The sequence below is a fragment of the Triticum urartu genome, chromosome 6 (assembly GCF_003073215.2).
Source record: "Triticum urartu cultivar G1812 chromosome 6, Tu2.1, whole genome shotgun sequence".
Lineage (NCBI taxonomy): Eukaryota > Viridiplantae > Streptophyta > Magnoliopsida > Poales > Poaceae > Triticum > Triticum urartu.
Genome location: NC_053027.1, coordinates 437,934,046 through 437,947,462, shown reverse-complemented (window position 1 = coordinate 437,947,462; position 13,417 = coordinate 437,934,046).

The following is a 13,417-nucleotide window of genomic DNA, read 5'->3' as shown; positions in this document are numbered from 1 at the left end:
GAATTCAAAGAAGATTCAAATAATATTCATAGATAAGCTCATCATAAATCCACAATTCATCGGATCTCGGCAAACACACCGCAAAAAAGTATTACATCGAATAGATCTCCAAGAACATCGAGGAGAACATGGTATTGAGAATCAAAGAGAGAGAAGAAGCCATCTAGCTACAAGCTATGGAGCCGTATGTCTGTGCTAAACTACTCACGCTTCCTCGGAAGGGCAATAGGGTTGATGTAGAAGACCTCCGCAATCGAATCCCCCTCCGGCAGGATGTTGGAAAAGGTCCCTAGATGGGATCTCACGGGTACAGAAGGTTGTGGCAGTGGAAATGTGTTTTCGTGGACTCCTCTGGTGGTTTGGGAATATTTGTGAATATATAGGCAAAATAATTAGGTCAGGAGGGTCACGGGGCCTCCACAAGACAAGGGGCGCACCCTACCCCCTAGGCACGCCCTCCACCCTTGTGGCCGCCTCATGGCTCCTCCGACTCCATCTCCAAGTCTCCTGGGTGTTTTCTAGTCCAAGAAAAATCATCACGAAGGTTTTATTCCGTTTGGTATTCCTTTTCTGCGAAACTCAAAAACAAGGAAAAAACATAAACTGACACTGGGCTCTAGGTTAATAAGTTAGTCCCAAAAATAATATAAAACAGCATATTAATGCATATAAAACATCCAAAACAGATAATATAATAGCATAGAACAATAAAAATTATAGATACGTTGGAGACGTATCAAGCATCCCCAAGCTTCATTCCTGCTCGTCCTCGAGTAGGTAAACGGTAAAAACATAATTTTTGATGTGGAATGCTACCTAACATATTTATCCGTGTAATTTCTCTTTACTGTAGCATGAATGTTCAGATCCATATGATTCGAAACAAAAGTTTATTGTTGACATAAAAACAATAATACTTCAAGCATACTAATAAGGCAATTATGTCTTTTCAAAATAACAAGGCCAAAGAAAGCTCATCCCTACAAAATTATATAGTTTGGCTATGCTCCATCTTCATCACACAAAATATTTAAATCATGCACAACCCCGATGACAAGCCAAGCAATTGTTTCATACTTTTGATGTTCCCAAACTTTTTCAACTTTCACACAATACATGAGCATGAGCCATGGAAATAGCACTGTAGGTGGAATAGAATATGGTGGTTGTGGTGAAGACAAAAAGAGGAGATAGTCTCAAATCAACTAGGCGTATCAACGGGCTATGGAGATGCCCATCAATAGATATCAATGTGAGTGAGTAGGGATTGCCATGCAATGGATGTACTAGAGCTATAAGTTTATGAAATCTCAAAAAGAAACTAAGTGGGTGTGCATCCAACTCGCTTGCTCACGAAGACCTAGGGCAATTTGAGGAAGCCCATCATTGGAATATACAAGCCAAGTTCTATAATGAAAAATTCCCACTAGTATATGAAAGTGACAACATAGGAGACTCTCTATCATGAAGATCATGGTGCTACTTTGAAGCACAAGTGTGGTAAAAGGATAGTAGAATTGCCCCTTCTCTCTTTTCTCTCATTTTTTTGTTGGGCCTTCTCTCATTTTTTGGGCCTCTGTTTTTTTCGTCCGGAGTCTCATCCCGACTTGTGGGGGAATCATAGTCTCCATCATCCTTTCCTCACATGGGACAATGCTCTAATAATGAAGATCATCACACTTTTATTTACTTTACAACTCAAGAATTACAACTTGATTCTTACAACAAAATATGACTCTATATGAATGCCTCCCGCGGTGTACCGGGATGTGCAATGAATCAAGAGTGGCATGTATGAAAGAATTATGAATGGTGGCTTTGCCACAAATACGATGCCAACTACATGATCTTGCAAAGCAATATGACAATGATGAAGCGTGTCATAATAAACAGAATGGTGGAAAGTTGCATGGAAATATATCTCGGAATGGCTATGGAAATGCCATAATAGGTAGGTATGGTGGCTGTTTTGAGGAAGATATATGGTGGGTGTAAGGTACCTGCGAAAGTTGCGCAGTACTAGAGAGGCTAGCAATGGTGGAAGGGTGAGAGTGCGTATAATCCATGAACTCAACATTAGTCATAAAGAACTCAGATACTTATTGCAAAAATCTACTCCCTCCGTTCCGAATTAGTTGACTTGAATTTGTCTAAATACGGATGTATCTATACTAGCTTAGTGTCTAGATACATCTGTATCTAGATAAATATGGGTCAAGTAATTTGGAATGGAGGGAGTATTAGTTATCGAAACGAAGTACTATGTGCATGCTCCTAGGGGGATAGATTTGTAGGAAAAGGCCATCGCTCGTCCCTGACCGCCACTCATAAGGAAGACAATCAATAAATAAATGATGCTCCGACTTCATCACATAACGGTTCACCATACGTGCATGCTACAGGAATCACAAATTTTAACACAATTATTTCTACAATCCGCAATTACTCACTAGCATGACTCTAATATCACCATTTCTATATCTCAAAACAATCATAAAGAATCAAACTTCTCATAGTATTCAATGCACTTTATATGAAAGTTTTTATTATACCTCTCTTGGATGTCTATCATATTAGGACTAAATTTATAACCAAAGAAAATTACCATGCTATTTAGAGTAAATAATATAAGTGAGGCAAGAGAGTTCATTAATTTCTATAAAACAAAACCACTGTTGTGCTCTAAGAAGATATAAGTGAAGCACTAGAGCAAAATTGCTTAGCTCAAAATATATATGTGAAGCACATAGAGTATTCTAATAAATCCCGAATCATGCGTGTCCCTCTCAAAAGGTGTGTACAGCAAGGATGATTGTGGCAAACAAAAAAATAAAGACTCAAATCATACAAGACGCTCCAAGCAAAACACATATCATGTGGTGAATAAAAATATAGCCTCAACTAAAGTTACCGATAGACGAAGACGAAAGAGGAGATGCCTTTCGGGGCATCCCCAAGCTTAGGCTCTTGGTTGTCCTTGAATATTACCTTGGGTCTCCTTGGGCATCCCCAAGATTAGGCTCTTGACACTCCTTATTCCATAGTCCGTCAAATCCTTACCCAAAACTTGAAAACTTCACAACACAAAACTCAACAGAAAATGTCATAAGCTCCGTTAGTATAAGAAAATAAATCACCACTTTTGGTACTGTTCGGAACTCATTATTTACTTATATTGGTGTAATATCTACTGCATTCCAACTTTTTCATGGTTCATACCCCCCGATACTACCCATAGATTCACCAAAATAAGCAAACAACACATAGGAAATAGAACGTGTCAAAAACAGGATAGTATGTACTAATCCGTAACTCTTGAATACTTCTGTAACTCAAACAATTCTGAAACATTAGGAAAACCTGGGCAATTCGTGTACCAACCTTGTGCAAAAAGAATCAGATTAAAATCACGCTTCTGTAAAAAATGGAAATTATTTTCCTGGGCGCAAAAGTTTCTGTTTTTTGGCAAGATCAAAACAACTATCACTGTAAGCCATCCCAAAGGTCTTACTTGGCACAAACACTAATTAAAACACAAAAACACATCTAACCCGAGGCTAGATGAATTATTTATAAAGAACAATGGTTGCCTCCCAATAAGCGCTATTCTTTAACGCCCTTAGCTAGGCATAAAAAAACAAATAGATCTAGCTATTGTCATCTTTGGTATCCAATCCATAAGTAGCTCTCATAATAGATTCATATGGCAATTTAATTTTGTTTCTTGGAAAGTTTTCCATGCCGTTCCTTAACGGAAATTGAAATCTAATGTTTCCTTCTTTCATATCAATAATTGCACCAATTGTTTTAAGGAAAGGTCTAGCAAGAATAATAGGGCATGCACGATTGTAATCTATATCAAGAACAATGAAATATACTGGCACATAATTCCTATTTGAAACAATAAGAACATCATTAATCCTTCCCATAGGTTTCTTAATAGTGGAATCCGCAAGATGCAAATTTAAAGAACAATCATAAAATTCACTGAAACCTAACACATCACATAAAGTTTTTGGAATCGTGGAAACGCTAGCACCCAAATCACACAAAGCATGGCACTCATAATATTTAATATTAATTTTAATAGTATTTTCCCACTCATTATAAAGTTTTCTAGGGATAGAAACTTCCAATTCAAGCTTTTCTTCAAAAGATTGCACCATAGCATCAACGATATGTTTAGTAAAAGCTTTGTTTTGATTATAGGCATGAGGAGAATTCAACATGGATTGCAACAAGGAAATACAATCTATTAAAGAACAATTTTCATAATTAAAATCTGTGAAATCCAAAGGAGTGGGTTCATTGCTACTTAAATTTTGACCTGTCCAATCCCACTTTTATCAATTTTTGTATCAAGATCTAAAAACTCTGAATCATTGGGACACCTTTTAACTAAAGTTGACTCATATCCAATCCCATCTTTATCAAGATTTATATTGGAAAACAAAGATTCAATAGGATTCACATCAATCACTTTAAGATCTTCATCATTATTTTCATGGAAAGTAGAAGAACATGTTTTAACAAACCAATCTCGTTTAGCACGCATCTTAGGGGTTCTTTCTTTGCACTCATCAATGGAAATTCTCATAGCCTTGAGAGACTCATTAATATCATGCTTGGGTGGAATAGATCTAAGTTTCAAAGAACCAACATCAAGAGAAATTCTATCCATGTTCCTAGCCAAATCATCAATCTCGAGCAATTTTTCTTCAATCAAAGCATTGAAATTCTTTTTCGAACTCATAATTTCTTTAACACTATTCTCAAAATAAGAGGGCATCTTATTATAATTTCCATAATAATTTTTGTAGGAATTTCCATAATTATTAGAGGAATTACTAGGAAAAGGCCTAGGATTAAAATTACCTCTATACGTGTTATTACCAAAATTGTTCCTACCAACAAAATTCACATCCATAGATTCATTATTATTCTCAATCAAACTAGACAAAGGAATATCATTAGGATCAATAGAATCACTCTTGCTAGCAAATAATTTCATAAGTTCATCCATCTTTCCACTCAAAACATTAATCTCTTCAATCGCATGCACTTTTTTACTAGTGGAAGATCTTTCGGTATGCCATTGAGAATAATTAACCATACTATTATCTAGGAGTTTAGTAGCTTCCCCTAAAGTAATTTCCTTACAAGTACCTCCAGCAGCCGAATATAAAAGATTTCTAGAAGCAAAATTCAATCCGGCATAAATTTTTTGTATAATCATCCACAAATTCAAACCATGATTAGGGCAATTTCGTATCATCAATTTCATCCTCTCCCAAGATTGTGCAACAAGTTCATGATCAAATTGCTTAAAATTCATAAGATCGTTCCTGAGGGAGATGATCTTAGCGGGAGGAAAATACTTGGAAATAAAATCATCTTTACACTTATTCCATGAATCAATACTATTTTTAGGCAAAGATGAAAACCAAGTTTTAGCACGATCTCAAAGGGAGAATGGAAATAATTTCAATTTAACAATATCATTATCCACATCTTTTTTTCTTTCGCATATCACACAACTGAACGAAATTATTTAGATGGGTTGCGGCATCTTCACTAGGAAGGCCAGAAAATTGATCTTTCATAACAAGATTCAGCAAAGTGGCATTAATTTTATAAGATTCCGCACTAGTGGTGGGAGCAATCGGAGTACTAATAAAATCATTGCTATTAGTGTTGGAAAAGTCACATGCTTTAGTATTCTCTTGAGCCATCATGACAAAGCAAGCAATCAAACACACGAGCACACAAAAAGCAAACAAAGAAATGACGAATGGAAGAGGGGCGAAGAAAAGGCAAATCTTTTCGAAAATCATTTTAGAAGTGGGGGAGAGGAAAACGAGAGGCAGATGGTGAATAATGTAATGCAAGAGATGAGAGTTTATGATGGGTACTTGGTATGTCTTGACTTGGCGTAGATCTCCCCGGCAACGACGCCAGAAATTCTTCCTGCTACTTCTTCAGCTTGCGTTGGTTTTTTCCCTTGAAGAGGAAAGGGTGATGCAAGAAAGTAGAGATAAGTATTTCCCTTAGTTTGAGAACCAAGGTATCAATCCAGTAGGAGACAACGCACAAATCACCAATACCTGCACGAACAATAAAACAACTTGCACCAAACGCGATAATTGTCAATCCCTTCATGGTTACTTGCAAAAGTGAGATCTGATAGAGATAGATGAATAAAACTAAACAAAAGATAAAGTATTTTTGGTTTATAGATTGGAAAGTAAAGTATTGCAAAATATTATATCAGAAACTTATATGATGAAAAATAGTAGATCAGAAATTTATATGATGGAAAATAGTAGATCGGAAACTTATATGATGGAAAATAGACTCGGGGGCCATAGGTTTCACTAGAGGTCTCTCATGATACCAAATAGTACGGTGCGTGAACAAATTACTGCCGAGCAATTGATAGAAAAGCGCAAAGTTATAACAATTCTAAGGCAATGATTATGAAATATAGGCATCACGTCCGTGTCAAGTAGACTGAAACGATTCTGCATCTACTACTATTACGCCACACATCAAACGACTCCTACTTGCATCTGGAGTACTAAGTTCATGAAGAACAAAGTAACGCATTAAGTAGGATGACATGATGTAGAGGAATTAACTCAAGCAATATGATGAAAACCCCATTTTTTTATCCTCGATGGCAACAATACAATACGTGCCTTGCTGCCCCTGCTGTCACTGGGAAAGGACACCACAAGATTGAACCCAAAGCTAAGCACTTCTCCCATTGCAAGAAAAACCAATCTAGTTGGCCAAACCAAACCAATAGTTCGAAGAGAATTACAAAGATACCAAATCATGCATAAAAGAACTCGGAGAATATTCAAATAATATTCATAGATAAGCTGATCACAAATCCACAATTCATCGGATCTCGGCAAACACATCGCAAAAAAGTATTACATCGAATAGATCTCCAAGAACGTCGAGGAGAACATGGTATTGAGAATCAAAGAGAGAGAAGAAGCCATCTAGCTACTAGCTATGGAGCCGTAGGTCTGTGGTAAACTACTCACGCTTCATCGGAAGGGCAATAGGGTTGATGTAGAAGCCCTCCGTGATCGAATCCCCCTCCGGTAGGGTGCCGAAAAAGGTCCCTAGATGGTATCTCACGGGTACAGAAAGTTGTAGCGGTGGAAAAGAGTTTTCGTGGACTCCTCTGGTGGTTTGGGAATATTTGGGAATATATGGGCAAAATAATTAGGACAGGAGGGTCGTGGGGGCCCCACAAGACAAGGGGCACGCCCTACCCCCTAGACGCGCCCTCCACCCTTGTGGCCGCCTCGTGGCTCCTCCGACTTCTTCTCCAAGTCTCCTGGTTGTCTTCTCGTCCAAGAAAAATCATTGTGAATGTTTTATTCCGTTTGGACTCTGTTTGGTATTCCTTTTCTTCGAAACTCAAAATAAGGAAAAAACAGAAAATGGACTAGGATCTAGGTTAATAAGTTTGTCCCAAAAATAATATAAAATAGCATATTAATGCATATAAAATATCCAAAATAGATAATATAATAGCATGGAACAATAAAAAATTATAGATACGTTGGAGACATATTAGGCACGCCCCCAGGCTTGTGGCCTCCTGTCGAGTCACCTCTGGTATTTTCTTCACCCAATACTTTTTATATATTCCAAAATAATTATCCGTAAATTTCCAGGACTTTTGGAGTTGTGGAGAATAGGTCTCTCAGATTTGCTCCTTTCCGGTCCAGAATTCCAGCGGCCGGCATTCTCCCTCTTTATGTAAACCTTGTAAAATAAGAGAGAAAAGGCATAAGTATTGTACCATTATGTGTAATAATAGCCCATAATGCAATAAATATCAATATAAAAGCATGATGCAAAATAGATGTATCCACTCCCCCAAACTAAGACCTTGCTTGTTGATACGTCCATTTTGCATCATGCTTTTATATCGATATTTGTTTCATTATGGGTTGTTATTACACATTATGTCACAATACTTATGACTTTTCTCTCTTATTTTACAAGGTTTACATGAAGAGGGAGAATGCCGGCAGTTGGAATTCTGGGCTGCAAAGGAGCAAATATTAGAGACCTATTCTGCACAACTCCAAAAGTCCTGAAACTCCACGAAAGTCAGTTTTGGAATATATAAAAAATATTGGGTGAAAGAAGCACTTGAGGGGGGCACCCACCGTCCACGAGGGTGGAGGGCACGCCCTACCCCCTGGGCGCGCCCCCTACCTCATGGGCCACCTGGAAGCCTCTTGATACCCATCTTCTGGTCTAAGGTGTCCTTTTCCCTCGAAAAATTAGAAGGAAGCTTTCAGGAGAAGCACCGCCGTCTCGAGGCGTAACCTTGGCGGAACCAATCTAGGGCTCCGGCGGAGCTGTTCTGCCGGGGAAACATCCCTCCGGGAGGGGGAAATCGTCACCATCGTCATCACCATCGATCCTCTCATCAGGAGGGGGTCACTCTCCATCAACATCTTCACCAGCACCATCTCCTCTCAAACCCTAGTTCATCTCTTGTATTCGATCTTTGTCTCAAAACCTCAGATTGGTACCTGTGGGTTGCTAGTAGTGTTGATTACTCCTTGTAGTTGATGCTAGTTGGTTTATTCGGTGGAAGATTATATGTTCATATTCTTTATGCATATTAATACCCCTCTAATTATGAACATGAATATGATTTGTGAGTAGTTACGTTTGTTCTTGAGGACATGGGAGAAATCTTGCTATAAGTAGTCATGTGAATTTGGTATTCATTCGATATTTTGATGAGATGTATGTTGTCTTTCCTCTAGTGGTGTTATGTGAACATCGACTACATGACACATCACCATTGTTTGGGCCTAGGGGAAGGCATTACGAAGTAATAAGTAGATGATATGTTGCTAGAGTGACAGAAGCTTAAACCCTAGTTTATGCGTTGCTTCGTAAGGGGCTAATTTGGATTCATATGTTTCCTGCTATGGTTAGGTTTACCTTAATTCTTCTTTCGTAGTTACGGATGCTTCCGAGGGGGGTTAATCATAAGTGGGATGCTTGTCCAACGAAGGGCAGTACCCAAGCACCGGTCCACCCACATAATAAATTATCAAAGTAACGAACGTGAATCATATGAGCATGATGGAAACTAGCTTGACGATAATTCACATGTTTCCTCGGGAGCGCTTTCCTTTATATAAGAGTTTGTCCAGGCTTGTCCTTTGCTACAAAAAGGATTGGGCCACCTTGCTGCACCTTGTTTACTTTTGTTACTTGTTACCCGTTACGAATTACCTTATCACAAAACTATCTGTTACCGATAATTTCAGTGCTTGCAGAGAATACCTTACTGAAAACCGCTTGTCATTTCCTTCTGCTCCTCGTTGGGTTCGACACTCTTACTTATCGAAAGGACTACGATAGATCCCCTATACTTGTGGGTCATCCAGACTCTTTTCTGGTGCCGTTGTCGGGGAGTGAAGCGCCTTTGGTAGGTGGAATTTGGTAAGGAAAAATTTATATAGTGTGCTGAAATGTACTGTCACTTGTTACTATGGAAAAATTTATAATCTTCACCCCGACTAGTAGAGCAAAGAGTTGCTCCTCAACCTACTGAACCTACTGAAAAATTTTACTTTGAAATTCCTTCGGGTATGATAGATAAACTGCTAGCTAATCCTTTTACAGGAGATGGAACGTTACATCCCGATATGCACCTAATCTATGTGGATGAAGTTTGTGGATTATTTAAGCTTGTAGGTATGCCCGAGGATGTTATCAAGAAGAAGTTCTTCCCATTATCTTCGAAGGGAAAGGCATTGACATGGTTTAGGCTATGTGATGATATTGGATCGTGGAACTACAACTGATTGAAATTGGAATTTCATCAGAAGTTTTATCCAATGCATCTGGTTCATCGTGATCGTAATTATATGTATAATTTTCGGCCTCGCGAAGGAGAAAGTATCGCTCAAGCTTGGGGGAGGATTAAGTCAATGTTATATTCATGCCCCAATCATGAGCTCTCAAGAGAAATTATTATTCGAAAATTTTATGCCCAGCTTTCTCTCAATAATCGCTCCATACTCAATACTTCTTGTACTGGTCCTTTTATGATGAAGACTATTGAATTCAGATGGGATTCATTGGAAAGAACTAAACGCAACTCTGAAGATTGGGAACTCGACAAAGGTAAGGAGTCAGGTATAACACCTAAGTTTGATTGTGTTAAATCTTTTATGGATACCAATGCTTTTCATTAATTTAGCACTAAATATGCACTTGACTCTGAGATAGTATCTTCTTTCTGTGAATCATTTGCTACTCATGTTGATCTCCCTAAGGAGAAGTGGTTTAAATATCATCCTCCCATTGAAGTAAAAGTAGTCGAACCTATTAAAGTTGAAGAAAAGACTATCACTTATAATGTTGATCCTATTGTTCCTACCGCTTATATTGAGAAACCACCTGTCCCTGTTAGAATAAAGGATCATGCTAAAGCTTCAACTGTGGTTCGTAAGAGTAATGCTAGAACACCTACACGCCCTAAGCAAATTAAAGTTGAACCTAGTATTGCTATGGTTAAAGATCTCTTGGTCGATAATATTGATGGGCATGTTATTTACTTCTGTGATGAAGATGCTAGAATTGCTAGACTCGATACTAAAAATAAATATAGACCTATTGTAGGCATGCCTGTTGTTTCTGTTAAAATAGGAGATCGTTGCTATCATGGCTTATGTGACATGGGTGCTAGTGCGAGTGCAATACCTCATTCCTTATACGAAGAAATTATGCATGATATTGCACCTGCTGAGATAGAAGGTATTGATGTTACAATTAAGCTTGACAATAGAGATACTATTTCACCAATTGGGATTGTTAGAGATGTTGAAGTCTTGTGTGGGAAAGTTAAATATCCTACTGATTTTCTTATTCTTGGTTCCCCACAAGATGACTTTTGTCCCATTATATTTGATAGACCCTTCTTGAATAATGTTAATGCTAAGATAGACTGCAAAAAGGATATTGTTACTGTTGGTTTATGGGATATATCTCATGATTTTATTTTGGCTAAATTTCGTAGATAATCCCATGATAAATAATTTCCTAGTAAAGATGAAATTATTGGTCTTGCTTCTATTGCCGTGCCTCCTAATGATCCTTTAGAACAATACTTGCTAGACCATGAAAATGATATGTTTATGAATGAAAGAAGGGAAATAGATGAAGTATTATTTAAACAGGGGCCTATTTTGAAACACAACTTGCCTGTTGAAATTCTAGGGGATCCTCCTCCACCCAAGGGTGATCCCGTGTTTGAGCTTAAATCATTACCTGATACTCTTAAATATGCTTATCTTGATGAAAAGAAGATATATCCTATTATTATTAGTGCTAACCTTTCAGAGCAGGAAGAAGATAAATTATTGAAAACTATGAAGAATCACCGTGTTGCTATTGGATATAATCTTGATGATCTTAATGGAATTAGTCCCACTCTATCCCAGCACAAAATAAAATTGGACAAAGACGCTAAACCGGTTGTTGATCACCAACGACGGTTAAATCCTAAGATGAAAGAAGTGGTAAGAAATGAAATACTAAAGCTTCTAGAGGCAGGTATAATTTATCCTGCTGCTGATAGTCAGTGGGTAAGTCATGTCCATTGTGTCCCTAAGAAGGGAGGTATTATTGTTGTTCCTAATGATAAAGATGAATTGATCCCACAAAGAATTGTTACAGGTTATAGAATGGTAATTGATTTCCGCAAATTAAATAAAGCTACTAGAAAGGATCATTACCCTTTACCATTTATTGATGAAATGCTAGAAAGATTATCCAAACATACACATTTTTGCTTTCTAGACGGTTATTCTGGTTTCTCTCAAATACGTGTGTCGAAAGAGGATCGGGAAAAGACCACTTCTACTTGCCCCTTCGGTACCTTTGCTTATAGACGTATGCCTTTTGGTTTATGTAATGCACCTGCTACCTTTCAAAGATGTATGACTGCTATATTCTTTGACTTTTGTGATAAGATTGTTGAGGTTTTCATGGATGATTTCTCCGTGTATGGAACTTCTTTTGATGATTGCTTAAGCAACCTTGATCGAGTTTTGCAGAGATGTGAAGAAACTAATCTTGTCTTGAATTGGGAGAAGTGCCACTTTATGGTTAATGAAGGTATTGTCTTGGGGCATAAAATTTCTGAAAGAGGTTGTAACGCCCCGAGACCGATGTGCCAGGTGGTGTCTAGTTATTCGCTGTTGTTTGCCTTGTCATTGCTTGCGTGTCATGCATTGCATATCATGTCATCATGTGCATTTCATTTGCATACGTGTTCGTCTCATGCATCCGAGCATTTTTCCCATTGTCCGTTTTGCAATCCGGCGCTCCTATCTCCTCCGGTGGTCATTTCTACCTTCTTTTCGTGTGTGGGGGTTAACCATTTCCGGATTGGAACGAGACTTGCCAAGCGGCCTTGGTTTACTACCGGTAGACCGCCTGTCAAGTTTCGTACCATTTGGACTTCGTTTGATGCCCCAACGGTTAACCGAGGGACCGAGAAGGCCTTGTGTGTGTTTCAGCCCAACACCCCTCCAATTTGGCCCAAAACCCACCAAAACTCTCTCCATCTTCTAGAGCGTTTGATCACGATCGCATGGCCGAAAACCGCACCTCATTTGGACTCTCCTAGCTCCCTCTACCTCTATAAATAGACCCCTACATTTTCGTTTTCGGATCTTTCCCCGAAACCCTAGCTTCTTCCTCCTCCAGCCGACGGACACGTCCACCCTCTCGCCCGGACATGTCCGCCTCGTCCTGCGCCCAACCGCGCGCTGCCACCTGTCTACCGCGCCTCCTCTCTCTCCCCCGCGCCGCCGCGGCCCTGCGGGCCCACGGCCGGCCCGCCCGGCCCGACCGCGCCCCGCGCCTGGGCAGTTCCCTCGCTGCTGCCCGAGTGCACCGCGCCACCGTCCTTCGACACCGCGCCGGCGAGCGCCGCCCGGCGCCGCCACCGCCGTCGCCGGCGGCCCGCACCACGCCGCTGCTCCGGCCACCTTGGCCCGCCTCCGCCGCCGCCATGGGGCGCCCCTGCCGCCGCTCGTCACGGATCCGATCGGGCCGGACCGGATCCGGCGACCTCGAGCCAGCCGCCGTCTCGCCGGCGTCCTCCCCGCCTTCTTTTCCGGCGAAGGTCCGGCCCCACATCGGTTCGCGCACCGCCCCGATCTGGATCTGAGAGGTTGACTTTTTCTCCTCGAGATTTCTACCAAGTCCCCGAAATTCCCAGATTCATATGCCCATGTTCATCATGTCGTAACTTTGCACCCGTAGCTCCGTTTTGGGCATATAGCATATCAAAATGTTCGACTCAGAGAGTACATCATTTGATCTCATTGCATCATTTTAATTTGAG